The 26,074-nt window shown below is 39.4% G+C and overlaps 1 protein-coding gene across 18 annotated transcripts in view; it reads right to left on the reverse strand.

Annotated features, from left to right (window-relative positions):
- The window catches only part of KLF12 (KLF transcription factor 12), a 567,887-nt gene that overhangs the window by 30,734 nt on the left and 511,079 nt on the right, over nt 1–26,074 (reverse strand). The gene's annotated exons all lie outside the window — the stretch shown is intronic.

Consider the following 26,074-nt stretch of genomic DNA (forward strand, 5'->3'; position numbering starts at 1 on the left):
TACAGACAAATGACAAAATGAATGCATTTAATAAGTAACATGAGGGTCTGAATTGCATGTGACAACACATAAAATCATGTAAAATCACAATGTACGTTTCAAAACAAGTGAGGTTGGGCTGAAAGAAATGACATCAGTACATCAATAACATGACTCATGACAAGCTATTTTGGTTCTGCAAAATGCACCTGACATTTAACTCTTCCCGTTGGTAGTTTTTCACGGTGAAGAATCAAGTGCATTGTATTTAAAGATTAGCTGTACCACATTATGAAAAAAAGTTTTAACTATGAAATTTGGCCCTGACTTGTACATTGTTTAATCTTAATGCCACAGTAGAAAAACAGGATCAGTTTGTAATGTCAGGTAACAGATTAACATGTACTTCTTCCAACATTAATCTCTTTTGATTGAGATAGAAATGAAGAATATGACTCATTTTTTTAAGTTATTCATGAAGTTCTTTAAAGTTACAGTGAAATACAATAAAAAAGCAATCACTCATACTCCTACTATAAAAGATTTACCACTATTAATACTTTGACATTATTTTCTTTCAGCTTTTCCCGGTTTCAAAGTTTTTTAAAATTACTTTTTATGAATAAATCAGTCCTCAAAAAAACTGAACACTACAGATAAAGATAACTTTCCCCCTTTTTCTTCCATCATTGTCCTGATCCCTTGTCCTCCCAGGCAAAATCTCTATCATCAGTTTTCTACAAATCCTTCCAATTCTTTTAAATTATGCTTACTGGTATCTGCATTCATGGAAACTCATTATACCGTGTTTTTAAAGAGACATATAGATAAAAGGCTGTTCACATCATTCTGCAAATTGTTCCACACTTGACTTTTGCTCACTCGACACTGAGGATCTGAGCTCTGTTTATACTGATACAGACACAGTGGTTTGTTCATTTGAAGTGCTATATGCCATAGTGCACGGATCCTAAGATGAATCTTTTCATATTTCAATGTCTCTAACTCAGGATGCCTCTGACATTTGATGGCTGGTCATGGTTTAATTGATTTATTTTATCTTTCTCAGCGGTGTATTTTATAACAGATGGTGTTTTAATCTACCTAGATCAGGAGTTGGTAAACTGTTTCTATAAAAAGCTAGATAGTGAGTATTTTGACCGAGAGTCATACAGTCTATGTTGTGACAAATCAACCCTGCAACTGTAGCATGAAAGCAGCTATAGATAAATGAGTATAAATAAAACAAATGAGTGTGTCTATGTTCTAATAAAACTTTATTTACAAAACAAATAGTGGACAGTATTTGATCCATGGGCTATAACTGGTTAATACTTGACTCAGATGAAATATGGGAGTAGTCCAATGAACATTCATTCCAGAGTTTAAAAATCCATTTCCTAAGTGATGGACATATAGATTTATTTCTAATATTTTACTGCAACATTGCTCCAGTAAACTTTAAAATGTCTCCTTCCATATGGTGGTGGTGGCTTAGTTGCTAAGTCATGTCCAATTCTTGCAACATTTTGGACTGTAGCCCACCAGGCTCCTCTGTCCATGGGATTTCCCTGGCAAGAACAGTGGAGTGGGTTGCCCTTCCCTTTGCCAGGGGATCTTCCCGACCCAGGGATTGAACTCGGGTCTCCTGCATTGCAGGCGGACTCTTTACTGACTGAGCCACCCAAGTTTTCAAAGCATCTTTTCACTTGTACAAGTAACAGATTCAGTAGCCAATGCTTTATATTGTTAGCTAAGATCAAATATAAATGACATTTATCTGCCTGTATCTTAAACAGTTTTGTGCAAGATTTCTATGAAGTTGAAGGAAAGAACATACAGGATGGCTAAGCCACTTTTTCAGCCTTCTTACCACTCAATGAGGCTTGGTGGTTTTCCACATCATTGACTCAGGGACTGGAGCTTGGTTGTGAAGAGAGTCAAAACAGTGTGACTGGTCTTTCCCATGAGAGAAGGGCTTTAGTCACTCCCAACAAGGTATGTTCTGGCATAGTGTGTGATTCTTGTGAACAAATTGACTCTATATGTGATAATAAGGCAACAGTAATTCACTTCTTGACTATTTAGTCATAAAAACAAATATGGATCTTGTCACTGGGGGCCTCACAAATAGAAACTTTCGTGTTGTGGTATGTTTTACACCTTTCAAATCGAGAATATGACATAGTATTTATGTCCCTCAAGTTATAACATAAAGCCTATAGTAAGAACATTTTGTTTTGTACAATGCTTTCTATGCATCTATGCATCTATACAGAAGTCTAAATGTAACTAAGTATAATCACACACACACATATTGCTTGGCCTGTTGATTTTAGCTATTTATTCTGCTATGTGTTCATATATGCAGAGAAAAGTAAAAAAATAAACCTAAAATCAATACTCAGTAACTACTAAGCAAGTCTATAAGGGACCAGGAAGGTAATGCTGCTATTCAGTCAGTCACTGGACTATATGGCGGGCAGGGAAGAAAAGCAGGGCTACAGAATGGCGGGAAACCACTTCACTCAGATTTCTGAATTTACATCAAAATTGAACACATGTTCGGTGGATGGCCTTAATGCTCTACAAACTTCATACCGCGGTTTTCCTCATTTTAAAGTGAAATGTTTTAGGACATTATAAAGAACAACTATCTAAAGATATCTGCATGATGATGATAAAAATAAGAGGTATGTGCATTGAATAAATGGACCCAACCAAGCTAACCTTAAAATGGCATTCAATGGGTAAGACTTCCCCTGGTTCCCCTTTTTAAATGGCAGAGATACCCTCAGATGTCACACAACCTTACGCTAGCCTGTACCTTTCAAACAAGAACTACTTATTTGATCTCTTTGTAGAAAGGCAGGTAAATGGGGCTGAAGTAAAAAAAAAGAATCAGAAATGCAGACGAGCTTCAAGAACACAGGAAGAGGAGAGAAAAACCCAACTCCACGGAGGACTGCTGCTGTACTGGGCCCACAGCACGACCCTGGGGTTGGGAGACATGGCAGCTGGGAGATAACTGGACTGGGTGTTTGGCCACGCCAAGTCCACGGCAGGAAATCTGATAGTTAAGATGCTGGTACCAAGTACTTTTGGGTCTCTGGAGCCAAGAACATTGTGGGCATTCAAGAAATGTTTGCTAAATAGAATGACTGAATAGTTGGATGGATGAATGGATTAATGTATTAAGTCAGGTATTCTTAATTCAATATAATCAACCAATTAATTAACCTTTAATTGGTTAATTAATCCTCACCAGGATCCTTGGACTTCAAGTCTTCTGATAGTGCTTACTGAATTCCTCTTACTTTCATTTCCCTGTTTCAAATTTTATTTTTTTCATAATACATATATTTTATTGAGGTACAGTTGATTTAAATGCTTCAGGTGCATGGCAAGGTGATTCAATTATACATATATTGTTTTTCAGATTATTTTCCATTATAGGTTATTACAAAATATTGACTATAGTTCCCTGTGCTATACAGTAAAACTTTGTTCCTTGTTGCATATCTATTTTTTTTGTTTCATATTTTAAATGCTGTAATATACAAAGTGGTGACTGAATACCAGGGATTCTGGGTAACCATTAAAATCATATGTTCCCATGAGTGTCTTGGTTCTTTGCTCTAACTTGAAGAGAACGGCATTCTAAAGCACGGCTTACAATTAAAATTTTCAGTGAAATTAAAATATTCTGCCCTTTCTATGCTTTCTGAGCCATGCGCCCTTTGTTTCCACAGCTTTTAAGGTATCCCCACATGCACTCACACTGACTTGTGTGCTTCAAAAGTTGGCCTCGTTCTGAAGAATGGAAATGTGCAAAAAACTACTGCCTATGCCAGCAGAGGATTCTTCCAATAACCCTTAGTAATAAGCTTGGTATGATGAAAACGGTCGGGACCATTCAGCCACTGAACACAGTCGCTAGTGTGTTCCCAGACATTGCACTAAACACATCCACACAGTTCATAAAGAATAACTAAAGGCCCACTCCCTTCCCTAGAAGGTTAGACCATTTAGAGAAGTGAATGAACGCCCGAGGGGGCCTCACAGGCACTGCGTCGTAATAATTAGATGGAGAGAGAACAAATGAGTGAATCACGCCTTCAGTGACACAATAGTCCCACTTGGAATGGTAAGTTAAATTAGAACGAAACCCAGAGAGGCTCGAAAAGTCACATGCAAGAACAGCTCTATTTAAATAGAAGGCGCCACACAGCTGCCATGAAAGGAATGAAGGTTAACTGTAATCAGCAGGTAATAAAGGCCATTTGTCACGTGTGACCCGAGAGCAGTGAGACGCCCTTCACTGAAATTGGAGTTTCTACAGGAGTTAAAAGGAAAAATCCAGGACAATCTTTTAAGACTGGGAAGAGGACACACACATCCTAAATTTTATTTTCTTTCTTTTTTTTTTCCCATTTGTTGCTTTTTCTTTTTTTTTTTTTCTTTTTTAACTTTACTATATTGTATTGGAAATTTTAAAACGAGCAGAAAACAGAGGGATGGAAGGTCCTTCAGCAAATTCACACACATCATCTCAACAGAACATCAAGGAGGAGGATTGAGGATAACAATGAGAGCCGACACTTCCAGAATGCCTGCCATGGGCCAGGCACTGCTCTAAATGCTTTAAGCTTCAAAGTAGCTCTTGGAGGTCAATATTATTAGTACCCTTAGTTTACAGATGAGGAAACCGAGGCAAAGGGAGGTTAAGATCAAGGCCAAAACAGAGTGGATGACCACACCAGGATCTGAACCCAAGGACATCAGAATCCACCTGAGTTATTATGCTCTACTCACTTGGGTATTTAGGAATATAAACCACATCTAATAAAAGATGCAAGCATGAATGCATGCTAAGTCACTTTAGTCACGTCTGACTCTGTGCGAAGCCAGGGACTGGAGACCGCCAGGCTCCTCTGTCCATGGGATTCTCCAGGCAAGGATACTGGAATGGTGCCATTCCTTCCTCCAGGAAAATCTTCCTGACCCAGAGATTGAAGCTGCATCTCTTAGGTCTCTAGCACTGGCTGGCACGTTCTTTACCACTAGTACCACCTGGGAAGCCCCATAAAAGATAAAAAAGCAACAAAATAACCTGAATCATTTAAATTTCCCCTCTAATCCTATTATAGAAACAACAGTACATAAAAGCATTCTTAAATGTAGTCTGCTATGATAAAGCATACACTTTACTCCTGAGAATTTTAAACTATTTTATAAATACTGCCAGTGGAGATACACAGTGTAATTACTTACTATTAATCTACCTTAAAAATACTTTCTTAACTTTGTAAAATATGTATCTTTCCAGGGAAATGTTTTTGAAGATTGAGTTTGGCAGTGATATGCGATTAAGTCTTCCTCAACCATCAAGACCAGAGAACTTGTTCCTTTCCTGCCATCTTTGTGTATTTACAATGGTACCAGAAAGTGTTTAGAGTTAGTTGCACAACAGAGTTACCTTAAGGGAAGAGGGCACATTCAGTTTTAAAAGTATATTTTGTACTGTTTTCCAAAGCTTGTTTTAAAATGATTTTCAGTAGAATGTAAATATCACCTACGGGAATTCTGAATCAGCTGCTGCTGCAGAATAGACGGAAGTGAGAACCACTTCCTCGTTAGTAAATCAAACACCACATTGGGAATGAAATATAGAGGCCACAAGCCAAAAAATAGAGTTGATGAGAATTTCAGTTAACCAGGAGTTACATAAATCTTAGTACTTGAGATTCTATTCATGTGGACAAGCCAGACACATGTAGGTTTTTGCAGGCTTTTTCTTAGCCAGCAGATGGCTCTCAGAAGCAGGAATCTTCCTATTTCTCTTCCATACTATCACAGACTCTCTAGCTTCTATCAAACCATGTCAAGGTCTTCAATGGGATATTAATTAGAGAAAGGGGGTTATTTAGATACATTCATTATCCAGTCCCCAGAAGCGTCATTCTAAGATAGCACAAATCCACTGATTCACCATTTTTGTTCCTGCCCATGGATTTCCCTGGTAGTTCAGGTGGTAAAGAATCTGTCTGCAATGCAGAAAAATCTGGTTCCATCCTTGGGTCAGAAACATCTCCTGGACAAGGAAACGGCAACCCACTCTGGTATTCTTGCCTGGAGAATTCCATATACAGAGGAGTCTGCTGGGCTACAGTCCAGGGGGTTGCGAAGAGTCAGAAGCAACCGAGTGACTAACATTTTCACTTTTCATTCCTGCCCACAGCTTCCTACAGAAAACTAATTTTGAGCACACTGAAACTGTAAGATTAGAAGTTGCCAATCTTTCCAGAAGCTGTGACAAAAACATTACACCACTTTACATTCAAATTTGAATTCAATAAAAATAAATCCATTTTCACGAAATGTATAAATCAAGAGTAATACTTAGATAAAAGATGTTCAAAAGCTGACATTTTTTCATACAAACAGAATATGTGCAGAATTTATTTTGAATTATTCTAATAAATGAAATACCCTACTAATTAAAAGACTGGTTCACTGGTTTACCAATGAACTTTTTGTAGGTGAGTCTGTAGATAGATTTATAGTATATCATGATTTTCCTTAAAAATAACAGCTGCTACTCAGTAATTTTAATCACTATCTAGGACCATTAAAATACTCAAAACTGTTACAGACTCTGCTGTTTTTTTGATTCATCATATTTTAGCAAGTAAGTAAGATCATAAGCTGTTTAAGCAAAAGATAAAATAGATACATGGATAAATAGAAAAAATAAATTATTAATGGCATCTGCTGTGATTTGTTATATAGTTAAACTTGTATGATGAATTCAGATTACAGGCTGAAAGAGGATTTTTTGTTAAAAAAAAAAGAGACCCATCTCAGATATACAGTTATCTATTCAAAATAGTTTCTTTGGGGGCAACACTGTATTCATTGTAAAGATTTTTTCCCATAAAATCAATTCATAATGTAGGATGGAACAAGAGCCCTGAAACAAGTATAGATTTCTGAATTATACTGGACATGGAACAGAAGACATAAAACTTGTCAAAATATTCAGAAGAACATTTCCACAAAATTTCTTCAAGAAACGTTGGGGTTTAAATTATGTTTCACGCTAGGAGTTGTAGCTCAATGGATCATTTAAGCCTTAAAAAAAACTTTCTATGTCTGAACAGGATTAAACAATCAGAATGCCTTTAAGGCGGGTGCTGTCTTCCCGAGGTTGGCACAGGCCTTACCACTGTTGCCTTATAAAGACAGCGCTATGCATTTGCCTGGAAAATCTCATGGACGGAGGAGCGTGGAAGGCTGCAGTCCATGGGGTTGCTAAGAGTCGGGCACGAAAGAGCGACTTCCCTTTCACTTTTCACTTTCATGCAGTGGAAAAAGAAATGGCAACCCACTCCAGTGTTCTTGCCTGGAGAATCCCAGGGATGGGGGAGCCTGGTGGGCTGCCGTCTATGGGGTCGCACAGAGTTGGACACGACTAAAGTGACTTAGCAGCAGCAGCAGCAAGCATTTGTCTTACAGGTGTGGTCTTTGAGCCCATCTGGATTTGAGACCCTCTAGGACTGTTCTCTTTATTTTATTAAAGATAAACTTTAAACTCAAGAATGAAGATGTGGTTATATGCATGCCTCTCTAGAAGCTGGCATATCAGCAGGTGCTGGGAAGGCTGAGGAGAAAGAAAGAGAGGAAAGAGCTGGGGGAACACAGTCCATCCCATGAGGACATTCTCAAGGGTGAACACTGATGTTTGATATAAACACGCTAACTTTTCCATATCAGAAGGATCTTCTTATACGACAGATCCGATCATAAAGAAGTTGTACGGATGTGCACTAGGTGAGGACAATATATAATAAGACTTGGTGTTTTAAATATTAAGACATATATAAAATGTTTGAAATATGCAGTTCTTATGAGTTATTGTAATGCAATCATAAATAAACTTTTTAAGTAACCATCAACACAGCCTCCATCTATTTTATGCTCATCATTAGCAAGGTCTATGTTCCACTAGAGATTTGTTTTATTAAAGAGCACCGAAATTATACCAGTTAATATCTGGTACTTATGCTTACATAAATTATTGAAACAGTTTTTAATTAGTCATACAGGGATATATAAAATAACATGGCTAAGTAGAATTCATTAGTAATATCTCACTTGAATTTTTTTTGGCTATCTGGTGCCACAAATAGGCATTTGTCCGACCATAAAATGTGTATGTATTTGAATTTTGGAGAATACCAAAAATCTTTCCATCTAATGGAGGAAATATTTTACTTGTTTTTATTTTCCTTCTTGAAACTCAATCTTTGAGTACTCTGCCAAATTGATGTTATAAAAGTTAGAAGGTATAGTAATGTGACCCAAATTTATACCTGAAAGACATTAGAAGATGAGCAAACCAGGGCTCAAAAAGTTAATTAAACTAACCTATGCCAAACCCACACAGCTAAACCGTAGTAGAGCTGGTACTAGTCTATTTCCTGACTCTTCAAGCTAGGCTTCTCTCACTCTTCAATAAAACTGGAGAAAGAGAGAAAGAGCTATGTTATAATCTTTATTTGGTATGAAGGAAAGCCTGCTTGGCAAAACTGGAATATATACATATACACAAATTTTTTTTTCATCAGATAGTTAGAACTAAAAATCCCCACCCTATTTACGTTTTTGTTATGGCTGCCAGGAAACTCAGCCACATTAGCCTAGGGCCTAGTGTGTTTATTCCACATTCTAATGATACAACAGTAATTCTTAAGTGTATGTCCCACAAAGTTATTTCTGAACTAGGTCAAGTATTAATGATAAACAAGCAAAAGAAAACAAAAACAGAACATGCTGATCTTAAAAGAGGAAACAATGTGAAATTTGAATCTTCATTTTTATATGCAGACTTCTAAATTAAAGTTTTGTGATCAATAAACTCTCATTATTATCTTTAAGGAAAAAAAGAAAACAAGAATCCTATTTTTTGTTGCGATTCCTAGAAAAAAAGCATAGGCTGTGATCTGAAAATTTACATATGAATTATAGCTTATTATAATTTATTATGCTCCCCTAGTAGCTCAGACAGTGAAGAATCTGCCTGCAATGTGGGAGACCTAGGTTCGATCCCTGGGTCGGGAAGATCCTCTGAATGGCATGGCACCCCACTCCAGTACTCTTGCCTGGAAAATCCCATGGATGGAGGAGCCTGGTAGGCTTCAGTCCATGGGGTCGCTAAGAGTCGGACATGATTGAGCGACTTCCCTTTCACTTTTCACTTTCATGCATTGGAGAAGGAAACGGCAACCCACTCGTGTTCTTGCCTGGAGAATCCCAGGGACGAGGGAGCCTGGTGAGCTTCTGTCTATGGGGTCGCTTGACTGAAGCGACTTAGCAGCAGCAGCAGCAGCAGCAGGCTACAGTTCACAGCATTGCAAAGAGTCAGACACAACTGAAGCGACTTAGTACACACACAGGAAGATTAACCTAGAATAATGTAAACCTGATACAATGTCCAATATATCTTAAAGTTGGGTTTCTTCTTCCTGTTTTTTTTTTTTTGGTTAATATCTGTATTAAGATGTAAAAGATCTAATTCACATACCATAAAATCACCCCATAAAGTGCATGATTCAGTGGCATTCATTATATTCACAATGTTGTGGAACCATCACCTCTAATTTCAAAATATTTTCATCACCCCCAAAAGGAAACCCCATGTTCATTAATGCATTCCACACACCCTCTCTTCCTAGGTCTTGCAACTACTACTCTAATTTTCTGCCTATTTATGGATTTGGTTATTCTGAGTATTTAATAGAAACAGAATCATAAAATTTGTGGCTTTTTGTGGCTAGCTTTGTTCCCATAAGCATAAAGTCATTAAGGTTTATCCATGTTGTGGCATGCATCAATAGTTTATTCCTATTTCTTCAAGTTTTATTGAAACATAATTCATATTCAGCCCTGTATAAATTTGAGGTGTACAGTATAATGAATTAATTTACATATATCATGAAATATTTCATTCCTTTTAATAGCTGAATAGTATTTCATTATACAGACACACCATATTTTTACTCATTAGTTGATGGACATTTGGGTTGATTTTACTTTTTGAGTATTAGGAATAATGCTGCTATGAATATCTGTTCAAGCTTTTGTGTGAACGTGTGTTTTAAATGCTCTTAGCCATACACCTAGAAATGGAAGTACTAGATTATATAGTAATTCTATGTTTAATATTGTGAGTTTTAAAACTGTTTTTCGAAGTGACTACACCATTTTATAATTTCACCAGCACTGTAAGAAGCTGGTAATTTCTTGTCATTGTCACCAATGCATTATGATTGTCATTTGAATTTTTGCCATTTTAGTGCATGTAAAGCAGTATCTCGTTGTGGTTTTCATTCGTAATACCCCTAACAACTAATGGAGTTGAGTCTTTTCATATACTCACAGGCCATCTGTATATCTCCTTCAGAGAAATGTCTATTCAGATACTTTGCTTATTTATAAATTGTGTTGTCATTTAACTGTAGAGTTGTGAAATTTCCATATATTCTGGATACAAGTCACTTATCAGATATATAATTTGCCAATATTTTCTCCTAATCTGTGTCTTTTCATTTTCTTGTAGTCCTTAAAGCACAAAAGTTTTAAATATTAAGTCCAATTTAACATATCTCTAGTTGTATGTATGTGTGTGGTTATATCTAAGAAAGCTTTACCTAGGTCTCGAAAATTTACTCCTATGCTTTTTTCTTATAGATTTAGCTCTTATATTTAGATTTACGACCCATTTTTAGTTAATTTTTGTGAAAGGAAGGAGTCTAATTTCATTCTTTCACATGTGGATACACAGTTGTCCCCATGTTATTTGCTAAAAAGATTCTTCTTTCTTCATTAAATTGTCTAGGAAATCTCATGAAAATCAACTGATCATAAATGCAACGGTTTACTTCTAAGATCTCACCTTTATTCCAATGATCTACATGTGCATATTTAGTCTAGTACCACACTGCCTTAACTTCACAGCTTTGAGGTAAATGTTAAAATTGAAAAGTTTTAGTCCTTCAAATTCATCTTTTTCGAGACTATTTCCATATGAATTTTAGGATCAGTTTGTCAATTTATGCAAAAGAAAATGCAGTTGGAATTTAGATAGAAATTGCACTGAATTTATTTACCATTTGGTAGAATGCTACCATTTACTCAATGTTAAGTCTTTCAATCTACAAACATGCAAGTCTTTCCTTTTACGAGTTCTTTAGTTTTTTTTAAATAACGCTTCAAAGTTTTCAGTGTGCAAATCTTGTACTTATTCAGTTAAATTTGAACGTGAAGTGACAGTGTTAGCTGCTCAGTCGTGTCCGACTCTTTGCGACCCCATGGACTGTAACCCTCTGTCCATGGGATTTTCAAGGCAAGAATACTGGAGTGGATTGCCATTTGCTTCTCCCAGGGATCTTCCCAACCCAGGGATCGAACCCGGATTTCCTGCATTGCAGGCAGAGTCTTTACCGTCTGAGCTACCTTTTGTCCTAGGTATTTTTTTTCATGTTATTGTAAATGGAATTATTTTCTTTTTCACTGAAGAAGTACAGTTGATTTAAAAGGTTGTGTTGAAATTATTTTCTTAATTTTCATTTTCAGATAGTTCATTGTTACTGGATAGAAATAAAGTCAATTTTTGTATATTGATATTATGTCCAGCAATCATGCTGAACTCCTTTACTAGTTCTGATAGTTTTTTGAAGGGATTCATTTGGGTTTTCTATATACAAGATCATGTCAACTATAAACAGAGATAGTTTCACTCCTTCCTTTCATGTCAACTATACATAGAGCTAACTTTACTTCTTCCTTTCCTGTCTGGATTCTCTGATTTCTTTTCCTTAATTGCCACGGCTAGAGGACTGAATGAAGGTGGTGAGTACACAAGTCCATTCTCTAATCTGTATCTCCACCTTCCCCACATATTGGCTCATCAATACCATTTTTCTGGATTCCATTCATGTTCGACTCTCTGCAACTCCACGGACTTCAGTCTGCCAGGCTTCTCTGTCCATGGAATTTCCCAGGTAAGAATACTAGAGTGGGTTGCCATTTCATCCTCCAGAAATCTTCCTGACCCTGGGATCAAATTTGCGTCTCTTGTGTCTCCTGCATTGGCAGGTAGATTCTTTATCAGAGCCACCTGGAAAGCCCCAGATTTCATACATATATGTTAATACGTGATATGTGTTTCTCTCTTTCTGACTTATTTCACTCTGTATAACAGGCTCCAGGTTCAGTCACCTCACCAGAACTGACTCAAAGTCATTCTTTTTTATGGCTGAGTAGTATTTTATTGGAGAAGGCAATGGCACCCCACTCCAGTACTATTGCCCGGAAAATCCCATGGATGGAGGAGCCTGGTAGGCTGCATCCATGGGGTTGCTAAGATCAGACATGACTGAGTGACTTCACTTTCACTTTCTACTTTCATGCATTGGAAAAGGAAATGGCAACCCACTCCAGTGTTCTTGCCTGAAGAATCCCATGGACGGAGAAGCCTGGTAGGCTGCAGTCCATGGGATTGCACAGAGTCGGACACGACTGAAGCGACTTAGTAGCAGTATTTCATTGTATATATGTATCACATCTTCTTTATCCATTCATCTGTCAATGGGACATCTAGGTTGCTTCTGTGGCTACATGCTGCAATAAATATTAAGGAACATGTGTCTTTTAGAACTGTGGTTTTCTCAGGGTATATGCCCAGTAGTGGGGGTTCTGGGTCATATGATAGACAGATTTAGGGAAAGGAGGATCAAGAGCGAGAGGATATATGTATAATTATGGCTGATCTGCACTGTTGTACTGCAGAAACCAGCACAACATTGTAAACCAATCTTCCTCCAATTAAAAAATTAAAAACAAACAAACAGTGAGTATAAACATCCTTGTCTTGTTCCTCATCTTAGAAAAACTATTCAGTTTGCCCATTAAAGATGTTAGATATGGGTTTTTCATAGTTCTTTATCAGGCTAAAGAAATCCCTTTCTATTTCTAGTCTGCTGAGTGTTTTTATCATGAAAAAAAATGTTGAATGCCTTTTATGACCTAGTGAGATAACCAGGTGGTCTTGTGTTTAAGTCTACTGATATATTATACTGATTGATTTTCATATGTCAAACCAGCCTCATGTCTGAGTTACATCCCACATAGTCATGGTATATGCTCTTTTGTATATGTTGCTAGATTCAGTTTGCTTGTTTTATGTTGAGGGTTCTTGAGTCTGTATAAAGGATTTTGTGTATTTTCTATCATCTGTATCTGGTTTTAGTATCAGGGGAATGATATTCTTATAGAAGAGACAGAAGTGTTTTGGGTTCCTTCTTTACCTCGGGTTCCACAAAACCATGTTTACACCAAGAGCCATTCCTTACTACATTCCTATTTGCTGATACTGACTCTTTCCAACCTCAGTTTTATTCTTAGCCTGCTTCTATGGAGCCAATGTTTCTGACATTTCTATGCTATTGGCCTTGAACTGCTCACTCAGAGCTTCATAGATCACTAATATCTCAGAGCCACACTGTCCACCAAATGCACAACCATGGCCCATCTTTCTTCACCTAAGAAGATGTAAGCTTTCATGCATCAGGTAAATACCATTTAACGTTTCTAACTTCATTCTTCTTCATTACTGGTAAAACCCTGTCCACAGTTCTGACTGGTAGCCTTTCAGTGTATACTATGCTGTTTATAGTAAACTTACTGTATACTATCAAATACTGCAGGTGGCATAATAAGGGCTCTTATATCAACATACATAAACTTAGAAATCACAAAAATTACAGGAAGATTGGCAGGGTCAATATTGTTAATGGCAGTCTAACAGCTGAGAAATAGCTGAGAAAATAGACAATTAGAATGGGTAAGTGCCTGAGAAAAGAGAGACTTAAGACCTCCAGTCCACACTTCCTCTTACTTCACATCATTCCTAATATAAGATGAAAAATCTATAAAACATCAAGATAACAATTCTAAGTCTCTTGAACCACATTTATTAATGATTAAATATAATTTGCAGTAGAAACAGTGTCAGACTTTATTTTTTTGGGTTCCATAATCGCTGCAGATGGTGACTGCAGCCATGAAATTAAAAGATGCTTACTCCTTGGAAGGAAAGTTATGACCAACCTAGATAGCATATTAAAAAGCAGAGACATTACTTTGCCAAAAAAGGTCTGTCTAGTCAAGGCTATGGTTTTTCCAGTGGTCATGTATGGATGTCAGAGTTGGACTGTCAAGAAAGCTGAGCACCAAAGAATGGATGCTTTTGAGCTGTGGTGTTGGAGAAGACTCTTGAGAGTCCCTTGGACTGCAAGGAGATCCAACCAGTCCATTCTAAAGGAGATCAGTCCTGGGATTTCTTTTTTATTTATTTATTTATTTTTTTATTTTTAATTTTTAAACTTTACATAATTGTGTTAGTTTTGCCTGGGATTTCTTTGGAAGGAATGATGCTAAAGCTGAAACTCCAGTACTTTGGCCACCTCATGCAAAGAGTTGACTCACTGGAAAAGACTCTGATGCTGGGAGGGACTTGAGGCGGGAGAAGAAGGGGACAACAGAGGATGAGATGGCTGGATGCATCACCGACTCAATGGACATGAGTTTGGGTAAACTCCGGGAATTGGTGATGGACAGGGAGGCCTGGCGTGCTGCAATGCATGGGGTCGCAAAGAGTTGGACACGACTGAGCGACTGAACTGAATGGAACTAAATATAATTTGCACTATTGGCATTTTTTTTTTAACTTGGCTTTTTCCTGCTGAGAGAATCTTTATCAGTTCAGTTCAGTCGCTCCAATCCCTCCCAGCATCAGGGTCTTTTCCAATGAGTCAACTCTTTGCATGAGGTGGCCAAAGTACTGGAGTTTCAGCTTTAGCATCATTCCTTCCAAAGAAATCCCAGGGCTGATCTCCTTCAGAATGGACTGGTTGGATCTCCTTGCAGTCCAAGGGACTCTCAAGAGTCTTCTCCAACACCACAGTTCAAAAGCATCAATTCTTCGGCGCTCAGTCTTCTTCACAGTCCAACTCTCACATCCATACATGACCACTGGAAAAACCATAGCCTTGACTAGATGGACCTTTGTTGGCAAAGTAATGTCTCTGCTTTTGAATATGCTATCTAGGCTGGACATAACTTTCCTTCCAAGGAGTAAGTGTCTTTTAATTTCATGGCTGCAGTCATTATCTGTATAAGGGTTTAAATAAGTGGCAGTCAAATATATAGGTATTTTTCAACTTAACACTACTTATTCAGTCAAATAAAACAACAAATATTTTCTGTGGGTTCACCATAGAAAAGCAAATGAGCATATACAAAAGTCTCCTCAAAGAGTTTATAGTATGGTGAGGTATAGGATTTGGATATTTATCCACCTCAAACAGGTGACAAAAGACTCAAATACACCAATTATATGACATGTGGAAGTCTAATCTTAACTCTCAAAAGATGTATGTAAATTTCTGGGAGGTCTATATTCTCAGGGCTCTCTTGCCCTCTATCATTAATCCTGATGTAAAAATCAGCACCTTCTTCAGTCTTCACACCAAGAACCACCACATACACTCATCTTAGCTCAGTAGCCCTTTTACCATAGACTTGAGGTACTCGGAGCTCTGGCTCTCTTTGCCTAGTGTTTCTGTATTTATAAAATGCTTTTGCCTACTTCTGTGCTGCTCACTGGTCCCCTCCAGCCTCAGGCAACTGTTCATCTGCTGGCATTCTCTCCTTCCTCCACTTCTTCTCTAGTTTCTTCCCCACCCCCGAGTGTGCGTGCTGTCGCCTCAGTCGTGTCTGACTCTTTGCAACCCCATGGACTGTAGCCCTCCAGGCTCCTCTGTCCATGGGATTCTCCAGACAAGAATACTGGAGGAGGTTGCCATGTTCTTCTCCTGGGGTTGTTCCCAATATAGGGATCAAACCTGGGTCTCTTACATCTCCTGCACTGGCAGGCAGGTTCTTTACCAGGCATTGTTCTCTCCTTCGCCTCTTCTCTGCTTTCTCCTCCCACCCCCATCTCATCTTTATTCAAGAAAAAAACAACAAATCCCTCCCCTTGGCACATGCAGGGCAGATTTCCCCTAGTAAAAACCCTGGGGCTAAGGTTACATCAAGTCCTTGGCCAGGGAAGTGGGAGTGGGATTCAGCTGTCACGCTCCCTCCAAGCATTCCTAAAGGCATATTTTCCACACCAAGGGGGATTCTTCTGGAGGAGCCTGGTGCCAGCTGTTAGGATAATAAGAATTTCTCCAATTTATTATGTATGAGAATCATAATTATAAAAGTCATAAAAAATGTTATGTGATAAAAAGAGGAATAATAAAGTGCTATCGGAGTAAAGGGAGAGAGGATCTAATTCTGTCTGGAAAGATCACAGCAAGCTTAATGTAGGACACCAACAAGTGAGTCTTAAAAGAACATGTGAGAGGCGAAGAGAAAATAGGAGACGGGAACAGGATGAGCTGGGCCAGAAACCACGGACTTTGAGTGTTCCCTTATAGTGAATCGTTATTTTGTATGTCCTGGAAATGTCAGGATTTTTGTTCTTTTTAGTTTTGGGAGGAAAATCATGGCTTATAAAAATAGGATTCATTGGTGAGGAGGTGATGAAAGTCACAGCTTTTATCAGTTAGAGAGCTATTTATGGTCATCATCTAAGCAGTGGATTCTAAGCTGAACCAAAGCAGTGTCTTTAAATCTGATTCAGAGGGGCCCAGTTCCAGGGCATTTCAGACGTAGGTCCGTCAGTTCCTGGTAATTGAGTGGAGGATGGCAGATAAGGAAGAGGGAGGAATAACCCCAGCAGCTTCGTCTAAGTGACTAGGATAATATTATAATAATGTCCTTAAACATCCTGGAGTTTCCAGGAGACACTAATGATTACATTCATCTATGTATAAACAATAGATTTCTGTCTAAAACACAGCAGAGGGTATTCTCTGGCAGTCCAGTAGCTAGGGCTTCACACTTTCATTGCTGAGGGCCCAGGTTCAATCCCTGGTATGGGAACTAAGATTCTACAAGTCAAGCAATCTGGCCAAAAACATAAACAAAAATGTCTAAAAAAAAAGACAGCAGAGTAGCACTTTCATTTGCCAGACAAGCAATAATTTAAAAGGGCAGTATAAACTAGGTTCATAAAGAAGTTATTTTCAGGGATATCTTGAATGCATTTTATAGAAGAAAGCTTATAAAACAAATATAGGTTAATGGTAATAGAATTTCAGGAAGTGCTGTCCAATCTATAAATTTTAAAAGCCAGGTACTTTGTAGAGAAAATTAGACTGAAAATGCACAGTTTTTGTTTATTCAGTCAATTAACATTCATTACAGTCATTTAGGGATATTATTAAGTTTATAGTTGGCAGTTTACATACTTGATGACCTAGGTGATTGCTTTTCTGATTGGTTTTAATTATAGAAGTTCGTTTTTCAGGACCTCAAAGACACTCACTTAAGTGGAGGGGAAGACAATGTAGGGACAAAAGAAAACACGTTTTGAAGCAGTAACTATTGCCTTAGGCAGCCTGCTGAGTGTTTTGCATATTAGAATGGCTTGAAATATTGGATGAACCAAAAGATGTGACTTCAGAACTACCAGAGTAAGAATCTTGCCAATGAAAATTAATTTTTAGCTGTGTCTTAGAAAAATGTATCAGCCTCCCCAAACTTTGGATTTTTTTCTAGGAAAAAAAATATCTACCTTGCAGAGCTATAAGGGGAAATAGAGTTATGAAAATAAAACAACCTTGTATAAACAGGTATATAATCAGGAAATGTTTTAAATTATTGTTGCTCTGTTTTGTACAGACCTCCATGTAACCCCCGTTTTACAGATGAGGAATGTGGGGTTCAGTCAAGCTAAGTAACTTGCCCAAGAGCAAAAAATAATATGGAGTGGGGGGGGGGGTTGACTTTTTTTAGTCACTGCTGTCCCAGTCACCTGCAACAGTCCTGGGAGAGGAGGTGCTCAGCAGAAACGTGCTAGTATTTATGAAAAACACCCCATACATTTATGTCCCTCTGACTGCCAGAGGGCCCCTGTGCTCAGGTCTCTGGCCACTCCTCTTTCAAGTCCTTGGGTGAACCCACTCACTCCCACACTTCATACAGGTGCTGCATATACCACCTTTCTGCATGACACCACCTGTTCTTATCCTTACAGGCTCAGACATTTTCTTGACCTTTTACTCAAGGGCCAATCAGACATCTAATTTAACATGTTGAAAGTTGAGTATGAGATATCCGCCCCCCCCGCTCCGCAAACTTGCTCCTTCCCCAGTATTTTCTATCTCAGGAAATGATCCCTATTTTCCTGGTGGCTCAGAACAAAAACAGGAATCTTTTGTGATCATCTTCTTCCATTCACAATCGGTCAATAGAACCTATTAGCTCTACTTGCAACATGGATCCTGAATTTGAATACTTTCCACCATCTCCTCAGTCATGCATTTCTCACCTGATTTCCTGCCACAGCATCTAACTGGAATCCCTGCTTCCACACCTTTCCCTGCCCCGCACACCTCCAATTTATTTTATTATGGTAAACATACGTGGCATAAAATTGACCCTTTAACTATTTTTAAGTGTACAATTCAGTGGCACTAAGTACATTCACATTGTTGTGAATGTACCATCACCATTATTTATTTCCAGAACTTTTTCAGCATCCTAACACAGAAACTCTGTTCCCATTATAGAGTAATAACAATAATACAGTAATAACTTATCCTTCTCATCCCTCAGCCCCTGGCAACTTCTACTGTACTTTCTGTCTCTAGGAATTTGACTAAATTAGGTACCTCATGTCCCCACTCCAGTACTCTCGCCTGGAAAATCCATGGACGGAGAAGCCTGGTAGGCTGCAGTCCATGGGGTCGTGAAGAGTCGGACACGACTGAGTGACTTCTCTTTCACTTTTCACTTTTCATGCATTGGAGAAGGAAATGGCAACCCACTCCAGTGTTCTTGCCTGGAGAATTCCAGGGACAGGGGAGCCTGGTGGGCTGCCATCTATGGGGTTGCACAGAGTCAGACACGACTAAAGTGACTTAGCAGCAGCAGCAGCAGCAGGTACCTCCTGTAAGTGGAATCATACAGTATTTGGGCTTCCCTGGTGGCTCAGACAATAGAGAGTCTGCCTGCAGTGCAGGAGACCCGGGTTCAATCCCTGGGTCAGGAAGATCCCCTGGAGAAGGAAATGGCAATCCACTCCAGTATCCTTGCCTGTAAAATTCCATGGATGGAGGAGCTGAAGCTCCAATACTTTGGCCACCTGATGCAACACCTAACTCCTTGGAAAAGACCTTGATGCTGGGAAAGACTGAGGCCAAGAGGAGAAGGGGACAAGAGAGGATGAGATGTTGGATGGCATCACTGACTCAATGGACATGAGTCTGAGCAAACTCTGGGAGACAGTGAAGGATAGGGAAGCCTGGCAGGCTACAGTCCATGGGGTCGCAAACAGTCGGATACGACTGAGCGACCTCACTTTCATTTTCACAGTATTTGTCCTTTTGAGTCTGGCTTATTTTACTTAACATAATGTTTTCAAGATTCATTTACTTTGTAGTATGTACCAGCAGTTCACTTTTTAAGGGTGAATAATATTCCGTGGCATGGAGTGGTAACTAGATTTTGTTTATCCTTTTACCCACTGATGCGCATGTGGGTTGTTTCCATCTTTTGGCTATTGTTAGTGTTGCTGCTATGAACACCAGTGTACATGTATCTTTGTCTTCAATTTGTTGGGTATATACTCAGAAACGGAGCTGCTGGGTCAAAGGTCCGAATACTCAAAGCTATGGTTTTTCCAGTAGTCATTTGAGAGCTGGACCATAAAGAAGCCTGAGAGCCGAAGAATTAATGCTTTCAAATTGTGGTGCTGGACAAGACTCTTGAGAGTCCCGTGGACTGCAAGGAGATCGAACCAGTCAATCCTAAAGGAAATCAACCCTGAATATTCATTGGAAGGACTGACACTGAAGCTCCAATACTTTGTTCACCTGACGTGACCAACTAACTCCTTGGGAAAAGACCTTGATGCTGGGAAAGACTGAGGCCAAGAGGAGAAGGGGGCAAGAGAGGATGAGATAGTTGGATGGCATCACTGACTCAATGGACACGAGTTTGAGCAAACTCTGGGAGATAGTGAAGGACAGGGAAGCCTGGCAGGCTGCAGTCCATGGGGTCGCAAAGAGTCGGACATGACTTAACAACTGAACAACAACAAGGTAATTCTGTTTAACTTTTGAAGAAACATCAAACTGCTTTCCATAGTGTCTGCATCATTTTACTTTCCTACCAGCAATACACAAAGGTTCTAATTTATCGCCATCTTCACGAACACTAGTTTTTTTTTTTTTAATAATAGCCATCCTAATGGTTGTGAAGTATTATCCTATGAAAAACTGAAAGTGAAAGTTGCTCAGTCGTATCTGACTCTTTGCGACACTGTGGACGATAGCCTGCCAGGCTCCCTGTCCATGGAATTCTCTAGGCAAGAATACTGGAATGGATAGCCATTCCCTTCTCCAGGGGATCTTCCCAACCTACAGATCGAACCCAAGTCTCCCTTATCGCAGGCAGAATTCTAGAATTTTCCTAATAAAAGAAATAATGTCCTATCAAAATACTAGTGGTTTCTTATCTCACTAAGAACAAAGCTCAAAGTCTGTATTATCACATACAAGTCATTCTGGGAGCCCTCAGACCTTATTATTCCTTGTATAGCTCACTCTGCCCCAGTCACAATACCTTCTAACTGTTTCTGGAATGTCTAATTCATTTCAACTCAGGGCCTTCAGGCTTTCTATTCCTCTGCCTAGAACTATTACTCACCATATGGTTTCTGGCTTCACTTAACTGATGTCTCTAATCAAATGTCACTTCTTCAGAGAGGACACACACAGTCTCTTCCATATGCCTTCCCCTACCCTCTCACTGTCTATTGCTTTATTTTTCTTCAAACTACTGATCAATTCTAACATTACATAGTATATTAATTGTTCATCATGCATCTCTCTCACCAGAGATGTGGATGGGGTTTTTTATCTTTTTTTTTAAAGTTGGTGTACAGCGTGGGCTTCCCTAATGGCTCAGTGGTGAAGAATATATGCCTGCAATGAGGGAGACCTGGGTTTGATCCCTGGGTTCAGAAGATTCCCCTGGAGAAGGAAATGTCAACTCACTCAGTATTCTTGCCTAGAAAATCCCATGGACAGAGGAGCCTGGCGAGCTACAGTCCATGGGGTTGCAAAAGAGTTGGACACCACTGAGCAACTAAACAATAATAATATTATAGAATTACAGGTGTACTCTGTAGTGATTCACAATTATTAAAGGTCACACTCCACTTACAGTTACTATAAAGTATTAGCTATACCCCCATGCTGTACAGTATATCCTTGTACCTTATTTTATACCTAACAGTTTGTGCCTCTTACTCACCTACCCTTATCTTGCCCCTCCCCATTCCCTCTTCCCTCTGGCAACCATTAGTGTGTTCTCTGTATCTGTGAATCTGTTTTGGTTTTGTTATATTCACTAGTTTTTGGTGCTGCTCAGATTTATCTTATTTACTTTTCTATTCAAAGTACCTAGAACAGTGCTATACAAATGGCAGGCACTAATTCCTGAAGGAATGTTCACAGAGGATTAATAGTTTGGCATATTTAAGATAAGGAATCTTAATCTACTTACTTGGTTTCATTAGAAATGACAAAATATTCTTTACAATTTCAAACATATATGTCTTCGCCTTTTAGGGAGAGGGGGTGGCAATTTGCTATTCTCTTGATCAGCAAATATTCTTGATCTCTTCAAGAAAATTAGAGATACCAAGGGAACACTTCATACAAAGATGGGCACAATAAAGGACAGAAATGGTATGGACCTCACAGAAGCAGAAGACATTAAGAAGACGTGGCAAGAATACACAGAAATTCAGTTCAATTCAGTCACTCAGTCACGTCAGACTCACTGTGACCCCATGGACTGTAGCACACCAAGAATCCCTGTCCATCACCAACTCCCGGATTTTACCCAAACTCATGTCCACTGAGTCGGTGATGCCATGCAGCCATCTTATCCTCTGTTGTCCCCTTCTCCTCCTGCCTTCACTCTTTCCCAGCATCAGGGTCTTTTCAAATGAGTCAGCTCTTCACATCAGGTGGTCAAAGTATTGGAGTTTCAGCTTCAACATCAGTCCTTCCATGAGCACTCAGGACTGATCTCCTTTAGGATGGACTAGTTGGATCAGTCACAGAAGAACTATACAAAAAAGATCTTCATGACCCAGATAATCATGACGGTGTGATCACCAGTTTAGAGCCAGACATCCTGGAATATGAAGTCAAGTGGGCCTTAGGAAGCATCACTATGAACAAAGCTAGTGGAGGTGATGGAATTCCAGTTGAGCTATTTCAAATCCTAAAAGATGATGCTGTGAAAGTGCTGCACTCAATATGTCAGCAAATTTGGAAAACTCAGCAGTGGCCACAGGAATGGAAAGGTTAGTTTTCATTCCAATTCCAAAGAAAGGCAATGCCAAAGAATGCTCAAACTACCGCACAACTGCAGTCATCACACACACTAGTAAAGTAATGCTCAAAATTCTCCAAGCCAGGCCTCAACAGTACATGAACCATGAACTTCCAGATGTTCAAGCTGGATTTAGAAAAGGCAGAGGAACCAGAGATCAAACTGCCAACATCTGCTGGATCATGGAAAAAGCAAGAGAGTTCCAGAAAAACATCAATTTCTGCTTTATTGACTATGCCAAATCCTTTGACTGTGTGGATCACATCAAAACTCTGGAAAATTCTGAAAGAGATGGGAATACCAGACCACCTGTCCTGCCTCTTGAGAAATCTGTATGCAGGTCAAGAAGCAACAGTTAGAACTGGACATGGAACAACAGACTGGTTTCAAATAGGAAAAGGAGTACGTCAAGGCTGTATATTGTCACCCTGCTTATTTAACTTATATGCAGGGTACATCATGAGAAATGCTGGGCTGGAAGAAGCACAAGCTGGAATCAAGATTGCTGGGAGAAATATCAGTAACCTTAGATATGTAGATGATACCACCCTTACGGCAAAAAGTGAAGAAGAACTAAAGAGCCTCTTGATGAAAGTGAAAGAGGAGAGTGAAAAAGTTGGCTTAAAGCTCAACATTCAGAAAACGAAGATCATGGCATCCGGTCCCATCATTTCATGGGAAATAGATGAGGAAAGAGTGGAAACAGTGAGAGACTGTATTTTGGGGGGCTCCAAAAATCACTGCAGATGGTGACTGCAGCTATGAAATTAAAAGACGCTTACTCCTTGGAAGGAAAGTTATGACCAACCTAGACACCATAAAGGTCTGTCTAGTCAAAGCTATGGTTTTTCCAGTAGTCATGTATGGATGTGAGAGCTGGACTATAAAGAAAGTTGAGTGTGGAAGAATTGACGCTTTTGAACTGTGGTGTTGGAGTAGACTCTTGAGAGTCCCTTGGACTGTAAGGAGATCCAACCAGTCCATCCTAAAGGAAATCAGTGAATATTCATTGGAAGGACAGATGCTGAAGCTGAAACTCCAATATTTTGGCCATCTGATGCAAAGAACTGACTCATTTGAAAAGACCTTGATGCTGGGAAAGATTGAGGGCAGGAGGAGAAGGGAATGACAGAGGACGAGATTGTTGGATGGTATCACCTACTCTCAGGGAGGCCTGGCCTCCTGCAGTCCATGTGGTCACAAAGAGTCAGACAAGACTGAAAGACTGAACTGAAATGATCAGCTATAAAGTGTCTATTGATTATAACATATATTCTGTATAATAACAATAACACTGTTAAGCATTTACTTGTGCCCAGAACTACACTAGGTGTTTGATACATTTTACCACTAATTTTTTAAAAACTCTATAGCGTTGTCTACAGTTTATGATGAGAAAAGTAAGGCTCAGGAGAGGTAAACTGCCCAAGACCACACAGCAAAGAAGTACAGGTCAGGAATCCCAGACAGGTGCTGTCTGGCTATAAAGCTTGTTACTTATTCCTCCGGGCCACTCTGCAAGACACCCAGAGAATTACACCTCTCAGTCTCTCCTTTAAGGCGCATACTGCTTAATGAGTGGTATAACAAAGCATATAGCTACATGTGCTGTGCTCAGTCACTCAGTCGTGTCCGACTCTTTGTGACCCCATGGACTGTAGCCTGCCAGGCTCCCCTGTCCATGGGATTCTCCAGGCCAGAATACTAGAGTGAGCTGCCATTTCCTCCTCCAAGGAATCTTCCCCACCCAGGGATCAAACCTGTTTCTCTAGCATCTCTTGCACTGGGAGGCAGGTTTGTTTTACCACTGATTCACCTGGGAAGCCCCTGTATCTACACACATAATTTAAAAGAAACCCAACAACAGAAGAGACAACAATCTGGTGTTCCATTGACTGTTCATGACCATTAGAGACATTCAGAGAAGAGAGCCACCCCTGGAGGCTGTGGTGGTTAGGATGTCATCCTGAGAAAAATCGTCTTTGAGCAGGACCCTGACTTTGAGTGGGAATTTGAGAAGGGAGGCATAGAGTAAGGTGGAGAGGGTCACACTCCAGGAAGGATGAATCACCTGAGTACTGACTGGAGATAAAAAGGAAAGAGGGGTATTTGATCAAATACCCTAGAAATTCAGAGTTCACTTCTGGCAAAGTAGAAGAGTAGGAAGAATGTCAGCTGATATTTACTGAGTACTTAATACATGATGACAAGCACTGTGCTACACCTGGATGGTCTGATTTTCACAACAACCCTATGAGATTAACACTACTCTCCCCATTTAACAGATGTGCAAACTGAGAGTAAGGGTGAGATAGAGATGCATAGTAAGAGATAAGGATACATAGCCAGTCTTGGTGAAGATTTTGAACACTGAGACAAATTACTTGTCATTGTTCCTTATGCACAGAATTTTTAGGGTTCCTCTCCCTGCCCAGAAATTTATTCCATCTTAATAACCACCTGTGGTTAAAACTCACCTCCTCTTTTCCCAAAGCTATCCTGAACATCACACATGCTTCCAAGCATGCATACATCAAGGCAAGCCTACTAGTCGGCTAGTCTACTTAAGCCCTACTAAATGAAATTCCTTAGTTGCACCTAACATGCCCTCTGGCTCCTCCATTCAAGGGCTTACCTTTCAGCCATCAAAACCTATATAATGCAACTCATTTACAGTGAAAATGGATGTGAAGTTTGAGACTGTTTCATAGTCTAGAGACATTAATTAAGGGTAATGTCTCAAGAAAGCCTGGAGTTTCTGTGAATTACAATTTATTCCTCCTAACTCAGAGAGTTAATTCTCAATATAATAAATATTTGATTCTCCAGCTGTCAATATAAACTACAGCACTTTGAGACTATCTGTCTGAGTCCAAGAGTCAGTAAAATAATTCAAACACTAGAAAATTCACCATTTTAAGACTTCTCCCATTATCTCATAGTTTCCACAGGTTTCCACAGTACCATTCCCTGGTGGCTCGGGCAGTAAAGAATCCATCTGCCAATGCAGGAAAGGGTCAGAGAGGCGGGTTCAACCCCTGTGTGGGGAAGATCCCCTCAGGGAGGTCATGGCAACCCACTCCAGTATTCTTGCCTGGAGAATCCTGTGGACAGAGCCTGGCAGGCTACAGTCCGAAGAGTCACGAGGAGTCGGACAAAACTGAAGCAACAGCAAACAGGCAGGTGGTGTGTACGTGCTGGTAAGTTAAAGATCACACTGTCAAACAGAGACCTACATATATATTACTAAGCAGTGGTGAAGCTCATGTTACAAGTATTGCTGTAAATCTCCACATGTGTGTTTTGGCTTCTGAAGAACAATATGGGGGCTGGTTATCAGATAGGTTGCTGCCATGCAGGATTAAGAGAGTAGGCGGTGATTCACTGCTCAGACATGTTTGACATCATTGGTGCAAGTCTGGGTTCATTCAAAGAGAAGGTAAAGCAGAGAAATAAAGTACTGATGCTTATTATGAAGAGAGTGAGCAAAACAGAAGGGCTTCCCTGG

This window comes from Bos indicus, chromosome 12 (assembly GCF_029378745.1).
Source record: "Bos indicus isolate NIAB-ARS_2022 breed Sahiwal x Tharparkar chromosome 12, NIAB-ARS_B.indTharparkar_mat_pri_1.0, whole genome shotgun sequence".
Classification (NCBI taxonomy): Eukaryota; Metazoa; Chordata; class Mammalia; order Artiodactyla; family Bovidae; genus Bos; species Bos indicus.